General features: G+C 37.7%; 1 protein-coding gene across 1 annotated transcript in view; it reads right to left on the bottom strand.

Moving 5' to 3' along the window:
• The window catches only part of LOC130048686 (hemicentin-1-like), a 110,057-nt gene that overhangs the window by 3,581 nt on the left and 90,459 nt on the right, over nt 1-16,017 (bottom strand). The window lies entirely within an intron of this gene.

The raw sequence follows: 16,017 nt of genomic DNA, 5'->3' as shown, positions 1-16,017 counted from the left end.
CCGAGCGTTGGCGATGGAACTGTCCCTACCTGTTTTAACAACTGAGGTCTGTCGCGGCCGGGATTCAAACCCTAACCTTCCGCATCCGCATGCAAACGCTCTACTTCTAGACCACATGTAATTATATCGCTTGGGTCGAATTTACTATTAATTATTAGATCCAGTGGGATAGGCATTCCGCAACACATGCCCGCTTGCTCGATATTTGAACCTAATTGTGGTCCGATGGACCAGTCTGATCCAAGCCTGTTAAGGCATCAGCATTGCCTTGAAATGATAACACCTGTGAATATGAACAAGACTTTATTGATGCCTCAAAAGGTACAACAGCATAATTTACACGATACAACATATGGAATGGAACAAGGTTTGTAAGTGAATGAAAAGGCCGCAATTTTTGTGGGGAACAGGGGGATACATACAATTGTACCAAGACAGTATGGGCACAAAGGAAGCCGAGTGTAAGCACAAGTGCCTGATCCGAACGATCACCGCGTTCTGGACCAGTGTAGGTGGGACCGCCCTTCTCCCTGTCTCCAGCGCCACTTGGTTTTACATTTACCAGACTGTGGCCTTCTCCCGCTTGAACGAGGTGGAGGTGGGACCAGACCTGGCAGGCCATGACCCACGATTGTTACCATATTTGCACAACTACACATTTGTTACTTTGAGCCACGCCCCTTTGCTTTGTATGCAGGGTGGGGATACCAGGTCATGGGGCCACTTGATCCCAGCCTACACTACGGTATCCCCCAGTCCCCGCCACAGGGCATAGGCACTATGTCATCCCACAAAAAATAGCAATTGAACACTTAATTTGAGCTACTCTGAAGGGTAGATGTTAGTTGTGTTATTTAAAAACAACTGAATCCCAGATTGCAAGTTGTTTAGATAAATGTCTAGACCTGTTTTGGACAAATGAGTATCATCATGCCTGAACAGGGGAGTTTCTGAAACCGTGATAGTTGTGTCATGGTTAATATAACAGTCATTAACTTCTTGGGTAATAAACTTTTTGATAGCCTTATTGACTTTGAGGCGTTTGCTATTGATTTTGCCGCCTGCAGTAAGTGGGGCACCATGCCGGTACAATCTGGGCAACATTCATGAAAAAAATTAAGGTGGTGTTGGTAAGAAGTACATTGTAGCGGTACAAGGTACACTGGATTTTGTGGACAAGCTCAATGCCTGTCAATGCAGATGTAGTAAGGTCGTTAGAGCCAAGATGTATTAGCAAACATTTTGGTGGAGGTAGATGAAGTAAATGGTCAGACACCACACTATCCACTTGGTCCCAATGCATTCCCCTGCGACCAATTGATTAAAACAGGTAAATTAAGGTTACTTCCCCCTGGCCATTGGGTTGCTGCATTGTCGTGCCCAAAAAAGGATTAATGATCCAAGGGTCCAAATTGTAGGGGTACCTACAATAACTTTGGTATGGTTAGCATTGAAGAACATCTAATAAATTAGGAGTTATGTTCGGATGTAACTTAAATATGCAGCGGATCGCCATCTTCCCTTGACCTTGATTTCAGAATTAGAAAGGCCTATTTTTGCTAATTCTGTTGCCATGTCTATTCTGAAGTTATGTGACCTAAAGTGACATGGTACTCCTATGAATTGCAGTGATTTTTGGAGTACTGCTTGAAACTGATATTTTGTTAAGGGCTTAGTGTTCAAGTGTGCTAGCAAGGGGCCGGTTCTGGATTCTCGGTCTCGAAGGCGCAGAAACTGACTGATGGTCACAACTGGGTTAAGTGTGGAGTGATGATGTGGAGTGATATCCACTTTGGCAGAGCTGCCTATCTGTTCCTTTTTGGACTTTTGTATGATAATTAGGCAAAGGCTGTGATTTACAATAATAATGTCAGAGCGCTGTAGTGCAATTGTTTCAGAAACTCTCAGCAAACCATAATAAGTGATGGTAAATGCCGCCGAGAATAATACGGACTCATATGCAGACCTACACACATTGGGTAGGGAGTGGATAATTCGGCAGAAAAATTCGTAGGATATAGGAATACGGGTATCCTTGGTTACGCCTGCTGACCTACGCAGTTCTTCAAGGGTTTTAGTAACAATGAAACATTTCGTTGTATCTTGAAGGCCGTGTATTTTATGCTTGTAGGCGATGGCATTTAGATAAAATGATACAGACCTGTAAGACATGTTTTGCAATGAAAGGTACCCAATGTAATGTAGTAACTGTGTGACTGGGACTGGCCAAAATGGGTGGAAATGGAACTGACCAAGAAAATTGTGAAATTTGTTAAGCGCAGCCGAATATGCTTGCTGTGTTGATGGTGCTAATGATCTGTGAAGAAGTCGATCTGCCTCCAGCTTTAGATTTGCCAGATGTCGTGTGGCAGTGGAACTGGGGACGGGTCTGCTTGGGGTGCCAGTCGCCTGAATCTCCCCACTGTGAACGAGATAAGGAGTCTGCTATAAAATTTTGTTTGGTTGGGATGTATGACGCCTGAATACAGATATTGGACTTGAGGCATGTTAATACTAGCTTGCGAACCAGGTTCATAACCCGGTCGGATTTGGATGTAGCCTGGTTGATAACCTGGACCACTGCCATATTGTCAATGTGAAATGGGAGTTTGGAATGAACAAATTGGTTTTTCCATAGGGTGAGAGCGACAACCACTGGAAAAAGTTCCAAAAAAAGTCATGTCTCTAATGATGTCTTGCTCAGCCTAACTACTTGGCCAGGACCCATGTGCCCACTTTCCCGCAAAATAAATACCAAAACCTCCCTTTGGCCCCCCTGCACTGTCTGTAAACAATTGAATTGTTTCATCATATACCCATGGTTGGAGCGAAATCACAGAAATCTCATTGTAAGACTAAAAAATTGCTCCAGCCTCAAGGTCTGCTTTGATGTTTTTTGTTACCTTGATTATGTGGTGCTGTTTAGTGATGCCGATGGTTGAATTGATGAGCCGGCGACAGAAGGCTCGTCCTTGGGCGATGACCTTGCAAGCAAAGTTAAGTAGATCAATGAGAGAATGCATTTCACGAAGCGAGAGCTTTTTGGCGTTGTAGAAGTAATGTAATGTAGACTTAAGTTGGTTTAATTTTTCGTGAGGGAGGCGCATGGTCATATTGATGGTGTCGAGTTCGATGCCCAAAAATGTGAGAATTTTGGTAGGATCCATGGTTTTTTCATCCGCAATGGGAACGCCGATGTTAGCGCATATAGACTTGAAAGCCTGAAGGGAGTGGTGGGTGACAAAAGAATGAGGTGGGCCACAAAAAAGAAAGTCATCAAGATAATGAACAATGAAATGGTTCTGTGTATGTTTTTGGATGAGCCAATGTAAAAAGGACGAAAACTTTTCAAACAATGCGCAACTAATTGAAGCCCTAAACGATAACATTTTATCAAAGTAGTACTTGCGTTGAACTCGGAACCCAAGCAAATCGAAATCGCCAGGGGATACAGGGAGCAGCCTAAATGCTGACTTAATGTCAGTCTTTGCTAAAATTGTCCCCTTCCAAACTTGACTATAAACTGTGCTGCTTGGTCTATGTTGCTATAATGTACTGAACATGCTTTAGGGTCAATGAAATGATTGATCTATGCATTTTCAGGGTAAGACAGATGGTGTATGAGTCGCATGTCACCATCTTTTTGGGGGACCAGGCCTAGTGGTGAAACTTGCAAGTTGGGAAATGGTGGTGAAATAAAGGGGCCAGCCACGCGTGTTAAGGCAACTTCTTTGTGAATTTTATTGTTAGCTATTGTTAAATTAGCATTAAGGCTAGGGAAATTATTGGACTCGCAGGGTGACCTAGGTCCTCTATATCGAAGTTTAAAACTGTGTAGAAAACCTTCCCGAATAAATTTGCCGTCCCTGTACCCTTCCAAATGTTTGCATAAATTATAAAATTTTATAGGTGTTTCTCCCAAAGAATATATGGGACTGTTATTTTGGGCATCTGCTGCTTGGGTGGTTGTCTCCGCACTTGCTGCATGCGTGCTTGTATCTGCACCTGGGGAAGAAAGGGCAACTTACTCCCTTATTGAAATGGTTGCAGTACTTTACTGCAGAACGGTTTACTTAATCAAAATGGCCGTCTTGGCTCTGATGAGCATTGATACGGGTGTGGGTTTCTGACCTATTCGAAATGTACAACAACCAAAACTCTTTGTTGATGTTGCCCCACGACAGTTGTGGCTGACTGGCCATTCTGAGACGAAATTCCTCATCGTATCCAAACCAATAGTTAGACCTAGACGCCGCAAGTCTAATGTCCCTGAGATATTTAATTCTTGCGCCCGTGTCGGAAACTTTTCTAGCATGAAGCTAATGAAGATGACAAAAGCGGAAGTCCACTTGTCTATAATGAGGTAAGAATTGGTCTTGGGCTTAACGATGCACAACCGCCCCTCCTTAACCTTAACCTTAATATCACCTTGTGAATCGTAATCTTGCAATTCGTTGGTGGTTTTGATAAGAAGGGAAAGGTCTATGAATCTGCCCTCCCAAATCTGAGTCTTAATTTTTTGCGGGATGTAGGCGCCCAAAGAATCTTAACAACTTAATTGTTGATAAGGGTGGGAGGAAAATGACTCTAGTATGGTGTTAGGGTCTGATGTAGCTGATGAAGGTATCTCTTCGTCAGATACGTAAGGCAGTAGTGGCTGGTCTTGGGGTGGACCGCGTGGTGATGGAGGGGGCACCGGGGTGCTTTGTTTGCACCGCTTCCCTTTCCCTCTAGCGGGCGTTCCGATGCTCTCTCTTCTTTTCCGAGATGCTCAGGTGTTTTGTCTGGTCCTAACCGGTGGTATTGTCCTAAGGATGGCAAGGATGATGTCTGATTTTATGGCTGTCGATGAAAAAACGTCCTTCTTGTTCGGTGGATTTTGAAAAAGAGAGCGACATCTGGGGACTGTTTGTTGTTAATTAACTCGTGCCGTAACATAGTCGTACCATAACGTAGTCGTAAGGTAATATCCTTGTAGTATAATTGTTAAGGGCGCCCAGGGTGACAGCCCGGGTGGAAACCTGTACTAAATTAATAGTTGACTATTTGATATAAAATCAAATAATCTTGATTAATAAAGACTAAAGGTATACAACTCTAAATATAGGGTAACCAAGTTCACCGATGTAAAAACAGTTAAACAAATGATATAAAAATTACCACCAAAGTTTATCCCAAAATTTCGTATACTTCCCAAGATATGCCGAAATAAATTTGGAAAAAAAACGCCTATTATTTTTGGTGGACTTTTAGTTGGGCCCTGTCACTTTACGACTACACAGAATGATTGAGCATTGCAACAAACTATTACATATAATGTGCAGCATTAAATACTATTTCGAAGTTGAATTTCTTACCCGAATTGATAAAGTGAAGTTGGTAATAGCCCCAAGTGACTGAACATTTTATAAAGAAGTCTGCATTTTGACTTATCACAGCCATTTTCACGGAGCAACTATACTACCCATACAGGATTAAAAGACCCGTAACGATTTAGAGAATCAAATGCTATTTTTCATTAATATTAATTAATTACAGTGCATACATTATGGTAATTACAAGTCTTTATAAAGACAATAATAATAATAATACCATATTTATATAGCACCCTTTTCATACACTATGTGCGCTTAAAGGTGCTTTACAATGCATATATACCTTACAACAGAATACATAATATATAGAAAATAAATAAAACATTAACAAGCAATTATATAAAAGGTTTTATCACATGTAAGCAGTCCGCAGCTGTACCTATCCTGATTGCACATATTAAACATGAAAACACAAGATACCATAAATATGCTAGATAAGAATAAACATCAGTTTCAGGGCGTATTAAAATAATAATAATAATGATTTACACACACGTACACACAACATATAATGTCTCAGTTATAATACATTAAAACATAAAAAAAATTCATAATACATCACAAAATGGTACTCCAAAACTAAGACACACAGTCAAAACAGATAAGATAATCTTAATGCACTGAAACAGCAAGCACGAATGACTGAAATGATAGAAATTAGTCCTGGAAAACTTGATGAAAAAATATGTTTTCAGTGACTTCTTGAACGCACACAGAGTTTTAAAGTCCCTTACATGTTCTGGAAGGGCATTCCACAATTTTGGAGCTATTGTTCTGAAACACCGATCCCCATACGCAACGGTTCGACTTTTTGGAACAACTAGAGTGACCGATTGTTTTATAGACCTAAAATTTCGGGTAGGCTTATATACCTCTAGTAATCGTTTGATATAAGTTGGGCACTTATCATGTAAGGTTTTGTAAGTATAAGTAAGTATCTTATATTGTGTCCTATACTACACAGGTAATCAATGTAGTTATCTTAGTATTGGAGTGATATGGTTGTAACGAGAGGTCCTGGATATGAGACGTGCAGCAGTGTTCTGAATATGTTGGAGCTTGCTCAGGACTTTCTTTGGAACACCAACCAGGAGAGCGTTACAGTAATCTAAACTTAATGTAACTCGAGAGTTCACAAGAGATTTAGTTGCTTCTGTTGTTTTTTTGTTTTTGTTTTTTTTTAAATGTATGGAACAAAATTTAATATGTCAACAGAACAGAAAGATAACATATGGTAGGTTGACATATGACAGTGTATGTTTAATTGGTTTTTTTTATGGACCAACATAATGAAACCAAATGTTAAAGATAAAATAGATAATGGCATACTTTGGAATTGCACAATACATCCTGTCAAGAACACATGAAAGGTTAAAATCAAGTGGATATGTAAACACTCCAATTCTTTCTTTAGTAAAGGACATTTTCTAAACTACTAAAACTGTAAACAAGAACTGTAAATTGTAAACATTGTAACAAAATTGGTAACATAGTAATTTCAAATTTTTTGACACACATTTGGGCTAGAAGTTTCCTATGCAATGAAAAATATTTACATGTTACAGTCCACAAATAAACAAGTCCACAAGCCAGACAACTGTCTTCTCAAGTGAAACAATATGACATGAAGTGCTGCAAATTCAGGCATTTTAGAATATTATGCATATACCAGTATCTGGACAATTAACAATTGTAAAAGCATTACTGTTGGATAGTAATAACATCGATATAGAACAGTGATTTATGATTGTGTAAAGAATATAATGCTGTTGCAATGTGAGATTTTGTGTTAATAATACAGACTGTTGCCTGATCAGGGTTAAATAAATTGCAATGCTGGGTTTCCATCGCTATTTTCAGTATCACAGAAAAGGTTATAATGAGATGGACATATAAACACTCCAAACTTGTATAAAACAAGATGTGTTTGTGAAACACAAAATGCCCCCGATAATGGCCAATTCCGACAATGACCAAAGTCACAAAGACAAATATCTTGGTACCTGTAGAAAGATCTCGTCACAAGAAATGCTCAAGTGTAATATGAAAGCTCTAGTATTTACCATTTAAAAGTTATGACCAATATCAATCTTTTTAAAAGTAGGTCAAATGTCAAGGTCAAAAGGTTTAGTACCAACGGTAAGGTTTTGTCACAAGGAATACTCATGTAAAATATCAACGCTCTATCACTTACTGTTCAAAAGTTATTAGCAAGGTTAACATTTTCAAAAAGTAGGTCAAACTTTAAGGTCAAGGTCAAATGGTCAAAAATGTTACTACTCACGAAAAGGTCTGGTCACAAGAAATACTCATGTGAAATATTAAAGCTCTGGCTCTTACAGTTCAAAAGTTATTGTCAAGGTTAAAGTTTTCAAAAGGTAGGTCAAACTACAAGGTCGAGGTCACAGGGTCAAAATGTTGATATCCACGGAAAGGTCTTGTCATAAGGAATACTCATGTGAAATATTAAAGCTTTATCACTTACTGTTCAAAAATTATTGGTAAGGTTAAAGTTTTTAAAAAGTTGGTCAAACTCCAAGGTCGAGGTCACAGGGTCAAAAATGTTGGTACCCCTAAAAATATCTTGTCATAAAAACTGCTCAAATCAAATATTAAAGCTCTACCTCCTACTGCTCAAATGTTATTCGCAAGGTTAAAGTTTATAAAAGTAGGTCAAACATCAAGATCGAGGTCACAGGGTCAAAAATGTTGGTACCCCCTTAACATATGTTGTCATCAAAAATACTCAAATGAAATATCAAAGCTCTAGCTCCTACTGTTCAAAGGTTATTGGCAAGGTTAAAGTTTTTGAAAAGTAGATTAAACTCCAAGGTCGAGGTCACAAGGTAAAAAATGTTGGTACCCCCAAAAAATATCTTGTCATCAAAAATACTCAAATGAAATATCAAAGCTCTAGCTCCTACTGTTCAAAGGTTATTGGCAAGGTTAAAATTTTTGAAAGTAGGTCAAACTCCAAGGTCGAGGTCACAAGGTCAAATCAATTGAAATATCAAAACTCTAGCTCCTACTGTTCAAAGGTTATTAGCAAGGTTAAAGTTTTTAAAAAGTAGATCAAACTCCAAGGTGGAGGTCACAGGGTCAAAACTGTTGATATCCACGGAAAGGTCTTCTCATAAGAAATACTGATGTGAAATATCAAAGCTCTATCTCTTACTGTTAAAAAATTATTAGAAAGGTTGAAGTTTTCAAAAAGTAGGTCAAACTCCAAGGTCAAGGTCACATGGTAAATAATGTTGATGACCCTAAAGATATCTTGTCATAAAAATACTCAAAAGAAATATCAAAGTTCTAGCTTCTACTGTTCAAAGGTTATTGGCAAGGTTAAAGTTTTTAAAAAGTAAGTCAAACTCCAAGGTCGAGGTCACAGGGTAAAAAATGTTGATATGCAGCGGAAAGATCTTCTCATAAGGAATACTCATGTGAAATATCAAAACTCTATCACTTACTGTTCAAAAATTATTAGCAAGGTTAAAGTTTTCAAAAAGTAAGTCAAACTCCAAGGTCGAGGTCACAGGGTAAAAAATGTTGGTACCCCCAAACTATATCTTGTCATGAAAAATACTCAAATGAAATATCAAAGCTCTAGCTCCTACTGTTCAAAGGTTATTGGCAAGGTTAAAGTTTTTAAAAAGTACGTCAAACTCCAAGGTCGAGATCAGAGAGTCAAAAATGTTGATATTCACGGAAAGATCTTGCCATAAAAAACACTCATGTGAAATACCAAAGGTGTATCACTTACTGTTCAAAAATTATTAGCAATGTTAAAGTTTTCAAAAAGTAGGTCAAACTCCAAGGTCAAGGTCACATGGTAAATAATGTTGGTACCCCTAAAAATATCTTGTCATAAAAAATACCCAAATGATATATCAAAGCTCTAGTTCCTACTGTTCAAAGGTTATTGGCAAGGTTTTTAAAAAGTAAGTCAAACTCTAAGGTGGAGGTCACAGGGTCAATATTGTTGATATCCATGGATAGGTCTTGCTATAAGGAATACTCATGTGAAATATCAAAATTTGTGAGTCACCTATTGTCACTTAAATGTTTCTAATGAGATTTGCATTACGACCAGATGCAAACACAATGACCTCGGTCTTATCCGTGTTGAGTTTCAACATATTGCCATGCATCAAAAACACGATGTCGTATAGACAACGCTCAATACGATGTAATGTCTCTGCCTGTGTAGCTATGCCCGTAGGTTTAAAAGACAGATAAAGCTGAGATTCATCAGCGTAAAAATGGTGATCAAGTCCATCATATCTACAAATGGAACAAATTGGTTTTGTGTACATTGTATAGAATTTGGGACCCAGCACTGATCCTTGCGGCACACTGAAATTCATTTTCACTGGCCTTGACTTTGCAGGGTTAACACCATCTATGCAGACTGTTTGGTGACGGCTACTGAGGTAAGATGATATCCATCCTAGTGATTTGCCTGTTGTTCCGAACAGATGTTCAAGTCGATGCAACAGGGTAGTGTGTTCGATAGTGTCAAATGCAGCGGAAAGATGCAGCATCACAAGTATAGTGACATCATTTTGGTCTAAAGATTGTAGTAAATCAGTTTATACCTTTAGTAGTGCAGATTCCGTGGAATGGAACTGCCTATATACTGACTGGTGTTCTTCACGAAGGTTATTTAATGTCAAATGGTCTTCAATACGGGAATTCACTACCTTTTCCAGAACCTTTGAAACAAAAGGCAAATTGGACACAGGTCTATAGTTCTTAAAGAGTATTTGGTTGAAGATTTGCTTTTTTCAGAAGAGGTCTTATATGTGCTTTTTTGAATGCTGCTGGTACACTTGCAAAGCAATAGGTTTATAATGTTTGTCAGAATTGGTAGAAGTTCTTGCAAACAAGATTTTAAAAACCATGTTCGCATTGGGTCTAGCTCACACGATTTATTAGGTGAACGTTTAATTATTCTCTTTACTTCCTCCTCTGTAACAGAAGTGAACTCCTCCAGGAGAGTCATGGTCGTGTCTACTTCTGCCTCAAGATTGTCCGTACATATTTCAGGCTGAGACTTTGAATTTATATTATCACATATACACGATATTTTATTGATGAAAAAGTCACTGAAGTCTTGGGCAAGCTCACATGGTGCTTTGCCAGAATGTAGTACAACCTCACTGGGTCCTTCCAACAAATACTTTGTCACTTTAAATAGAGTCGTTGGGTCTTGCTGACCTGATGGTAGTTTTTCCGTGTAGTAATTTAGTCTAGCCTGTCTGAGCAATTTGTTTACATTACCACACTGATTTCTATAAATGCCATGATCGATTGTAAGTCTTGTCCTGCGCCATTTGCGTTCCAATTTACGCCTCAGATGTTTTGCCTCATGGGGTTCTTCAATGTACTAGGGACAGGTAGGTCTAATTGTAATTGTTTTTGTCCGTTGTGGAACATGCTTTTCAACAAGCAATGAAAATTTACTGTTGTATGTAGCAACTAGCTCTTCAATGTCCACAGATTTTAGAGAGTCCTTCAGAACTTTTGATAATTCAATGTCCTTCCTGAAAGACTCCACATTGATGGATCTGAGTTTTCTGTAAGTAACTGTTTTCCTCAAAGGAGCAGGCTTGGAGGCACACGCGTTGAAGATCACTGCGAAATGATCACGCAACACAAAAATGTCTTATTACTTTATCTTTATCCAAACCAATTTAACACAGGTGTTTGACGATTTATATCATTGATGTTAATTTGGGTAGTTAGTGGCACTGTCAAACTGACTGTGATAAGTGAAAGTGCAGACGCCAAGCGATAGAATTGCATGTGCTCTAAACCACCGCTGCGGTTATTCCAGTAACCGTTCGTTTAAAGCAGATTTCTTTTCAATTCACAAGTTAATTCTGAACATAATTAAACAGTTTCTAGTGTTTAGCATATATCATTTTGTTTTAAACATGATAATTTCTATTAAGCAAGCTATATGTAAAAACAAAACATGGCACTAACTTTGTTTACATCACAAAATGTTGTGGGTGTTGTGTCTCACTTGTAGCGCAAAAACTTATATTGAAACTTAAATTGACCATTAGAAATACTTTATTTAAGCAATGTAAACAGTAAAATTGGAACCATGCAATTTTCAGCTCAATCATGTTCATGCCCCTTTAAATTGTGTGGATTCAGGTACATGTATTCTATACCATCAAATAATTCACGAGGACAAATTCAGTTTCATAAATGGCAGTCACGACTGAAATAAAAAAAAATGACTAGGTGAATTGGTCTATGCGAAAAACCATCCTACAGGCCATGAAGCATAGTACTATACCATATGAACTGTTCCCGATATGAAAAGTTTCGTTCGCATATCAAACCGTTCGGCGTTCCGTTCTCATCCAAGCAGTCCAGGTGACCAGATCTGCTTTTACAGTTCCTTTATCTTATCAATACACTTACAATATGGAAATCTGATAAAATGGGTGAAAATTATAATCTCTTCAAATCGATTTTGGAGTCATTCCTAGTATGTGATCCTGTGAATATTAATGTGTCAATTTTTTTTTCGAATGAAGGAAAATCAGGAAAGTGTAATGATAACTTTCCACAGTGAGAAATACCCGGTGATTTTGCATGTACTTAACACAAAACTCGAACTCTTCAAACTAGTCAGTAAATAAGACATGGATGTATCTTCAAATCTCATGACTAATGGGTCATAGTCACAATCTATAAGTCAACTAGTACTCTGTATATTCAAGGAAATTCGTATTTATCTCGGTGCCATGGATTTCCCAGGGATCTAAATAATATGGATGACGATTTGGAAACAAATGTAAAACAATGGTAAAACCTTCTTTCAGATGTACATGTACTCCTAAATCAAAACGATCCAAAAACATTACTCTGCCAAAATGAATTGTCAACAGTGTATTAATAGCAAAATAGTTATCAACAAACTGGCATACACTGTCCAGCGAGGAAGTAAATGACCTAAAACAGCCGTTCGACATGACGAAAAAGACTGCAATACTTGTCAACATAGTTTTTTTTTTAATCCAATTGGCATTTCTACACAAAGTCGGTATCCGAAATCCTGCAGAAGTACAATGACAGATGCTCGTGAGATACTCGAAACATCGCGTGTTTCTACCTCACTCATATCCTCAGATCCCAAATGTAGTCCAGGGAAGAAACCCAAGGATAAATCGATCCTGATCATTGGGAGCTCAAGTTTACAAAGGATTCGGATAAGAGAATCATGGCCATTTGTACAGGTCATTACTATTCGCGGGGCAACAATCTCCAATTGTCGTGCCAAGCTATAAAAATGGATGTATCATCGTATCAGAGTATCACCTTTGGCAGGGGGAAATGATTCATCCAGACAACAAGACCCAGAGGTAATTATGCATGACTTTGTGAAAACAACTACTGATCTCCGAACCAGGAATCCAATTCTTCGTCTGTATATTTCTGAAGTTCCAGCAAGGCATGGTATAGACACAAGTGCGGTAATGAAATCAAATACGTGAAATGTATCGTGGTACAAAGATTCCTACAAACATCTTTAGCCAAGGAAAACCTCATCAGGAATTTTACTTGGAAAGATGGGATACATATTTTGGACAGAGGCACCGCGGCGTTACTCAAAATATTTCAAGGTCAAGAGGATATCCTTAAATCTGTTGGTGAACGCGTCAACGGAAAAGGAAAGATGTCGGATTCTCATCCTTCAATTAGTTCAAATTTCTGAGGGGTTTTCTGTGGAGAAAGTGGCCACATTTCTCCACTAGAGAGAATTGGAGAGTTCGGGCACAAAAACAAGCTCTGCCACCATGGCTTTTAGAAAACGCGCAACGAATGTATAGCCGAGAAATTTTTTTTATCATTCTTGTCAAACAGCAATGAAAATTTCTTAAATGAACAGATCAGTAATTTTGCGTTGTATATTCAGTGTTTTGATTTTGAAAGAATTGGTCGCGCTTTAAGGCCAGGTGGTGAAATTGTGGTTTATATGTCTAATAACAGAAGCAATAAGCGTAGAAATTATTTTAATGTGGACTTCCTCAAAGACCCCCTAATTTGGACATATGCTTTAGAAAAGTTTGGTTTTCACAAATAATAACCCTAACAAGAGTAAGTAGCACTGTAAGTTCCCTTATTGATCACTTTTGTGCTAATAAACCAGATAACGTGTGTGGAAATAACACATCCTTCATTGCTCTATCTGATCATTGCTCTATCTGTGTATACATGCAGCAAAAAAGAAATCATATCGAAATTCAATATCGCGGGTTTACAAAAAGTAATGAAAGTAACTTTCCATAAGACTGACAACACGCAGAATTGAACAACCTCCTCTAAATCTATGACTCAAATGACATTTTAACTGAAGTTTATGAATTATTCAATAGATTACTTGACAAAGATGCAACAATTGAAACTAAGCGAGTAAAGAGCAAACTTCAACCAAAATGGCTAACACAAGAAATTGATGCTAGACACTTACATGTATGTGACTCTTACCAGACGAAAGAGATATGGAAAATTATAAACTATATCGGAACTAGGTAAACATACTTATAGACGGCGCAAAATAATCATAATACATACTAAGCTGTAATTGAAGTAAGTTCTGGTCCCAAGGAAATGTGGCAATACTTAAACCAGTTATCATCTAATTTCAATAACATAGCTCCTTCAAACGTGTTTTCAAACGGGGCAATAGTGGATAACGTGCACGATATAACGGGTATTTTTAATTCTCATATTGTGGATGAGAAGTGAAGATAATGAAGAGTAATCAATATCATAACTACTATAAGCCATCCAAAATAAAGAGGTGGGAAACCACTAACCCCTGGATATACCACAGGTGGGATCAGGGGCTTAGGAGGAGAAAGCATCCCATGGGTGTGTCGAGTAAGCTTTTACAAAATTTGCCAAACAGCAGTATAACTCGAATATTCTACAGCAATTTTTTTAATCAAAAACTTTATGATGGTACTCATTTTGGTATTCAACAAATGGAAGAAAGTGAAGTTCTCAATATGTTAAAAATTATCTTGATACTAATACATCAGCTGGTGTTGACAATTATCAGTACATGCCTCTTGAATATTTCGTCTAGACATAATGTGCATCGGTCACTTACCCTATTGATACAAGCATTATAAAACTTCTTTACAATACTCGAGTGTAAAAATGTTGAACAAACCAACACGACACATAAGGCTTACCCAGTCTCAAGAGTTTTAAGAATAATATAAAGAAATACATTACCAGCTGCCGTATCACTATCTAAACATGCTTTTTGTTCTTTTTGTATATACATTCTATGCATCTGTCTTTTATTCACAATATGGAATATTCTACAATTATTGATAATAAGGGAGATATGAAGATTTACTCACCGAAGAAAAATCTTATCGCCGGAGGAATAAATCGTCATATCTCCAGAACATGCATGCAATAAATTGTTTATTTAACCGAAACAAACCAAGACTACATAAATGTATTTTGCAGTCCGCTCATCTATACATTGTGTGTAGTTGAGATTGCCCTAATAGTAAAACAGCACCGACAACGTATTGATTAGAAGGTACAAACAACGAAATACAGTGATATGATAACAATTTCTTGTATTTCTATTCTTCTTGAATGCTGATTTACTTTGCTTGTTTTTGTATCAACCAAAGTCAGGCGATTTCAAAACTGTATATCTGAGACCCGTATATTTTGTGTCTTACGAACTATGAAAGTACATTGACTCAGGCTTATTGTGACAGATAATAAACTATGTCTACCTTGACAAAACATTTATGAAAAATGCATGAAGCTGTCGAACGGGTGAAACATGATGGGGATACGTGATGTTTAAGAGGGGGGTACGAAGTTTTATCATCCCTGGCGTGTGAATACATGTATCTAGATCAAACAGATTACACGTTGCATTGAATTCTCATGCTGAGTTATGATGATATATTTTGTGATGTTTTATTACTGATATTCAATCATATTAAGTGATATTGACTGGGTCGTGTTCTCGAGAGGTTAAATGGAATCAATTGAGGTGATCCGAGTGGTGAACTGACCTGAGGAAGAATAGTGCATGAAGAATTCGAGTCAACTTCTTGGAATAAATTATTATTTTATCATTATTATTAAAACGTTTCATCCCCAGTTCAAAACGTTATCTTCTCATCGAAAACCATTGAAACCATCAAAGCGTTTGTACCCTAAACCTGTTCGTTCACCGCATGGTCATTCGGAGCTCGCGCGTCAGTCCGCTATTCTAGGTCAATATGGCCCTTGTCGAGGTGATAAAAGACCATCGCTCTTGCAGAAATGAATTTAAATTTAATTAAAGTTATGTATATTCTAAAATGGAGTGAAGGTGGATGTAAATCAATTAATACATATAGTTATATGTGCCTTAAATTCCACATTGGTAAAGTCAAACGTATTTAATGTAATTAATAGAAAAGAACCCTTTTCTTTAAAACGTAAAAATTGCAAAAGGTGATTTCAGGTCCGATTTCAATATCATAGCATTTTCCCCTTAAGGTATCCCATGTATAATGAAAGGATAATGAACAATTTTGAAGGATTTAGATCAACATAAAAGTTTATTGTCAAATAATGATGAAAGTGAAGCAGA

This window comes from Ostrea edulis, chromosome 1, assembly GCF_947568905.1.
Source record: "Ostrea edulis chromosome 1, xbOstEdul1.1, whole genome shotgun sequence".
Classification (NCBI taxonomy): domain Eukaryota; kingdom Metazoa; phylum Mollusca; class Bivalvia; order Ostreida; family Ostreidae; genus Ostrea; species Ostrea edulis.
The sequence above is the reverse complement of the archived record's forward strand: the minus strand, read 5'-3'. Positions and strand labels throughout refer to the sequence as shown.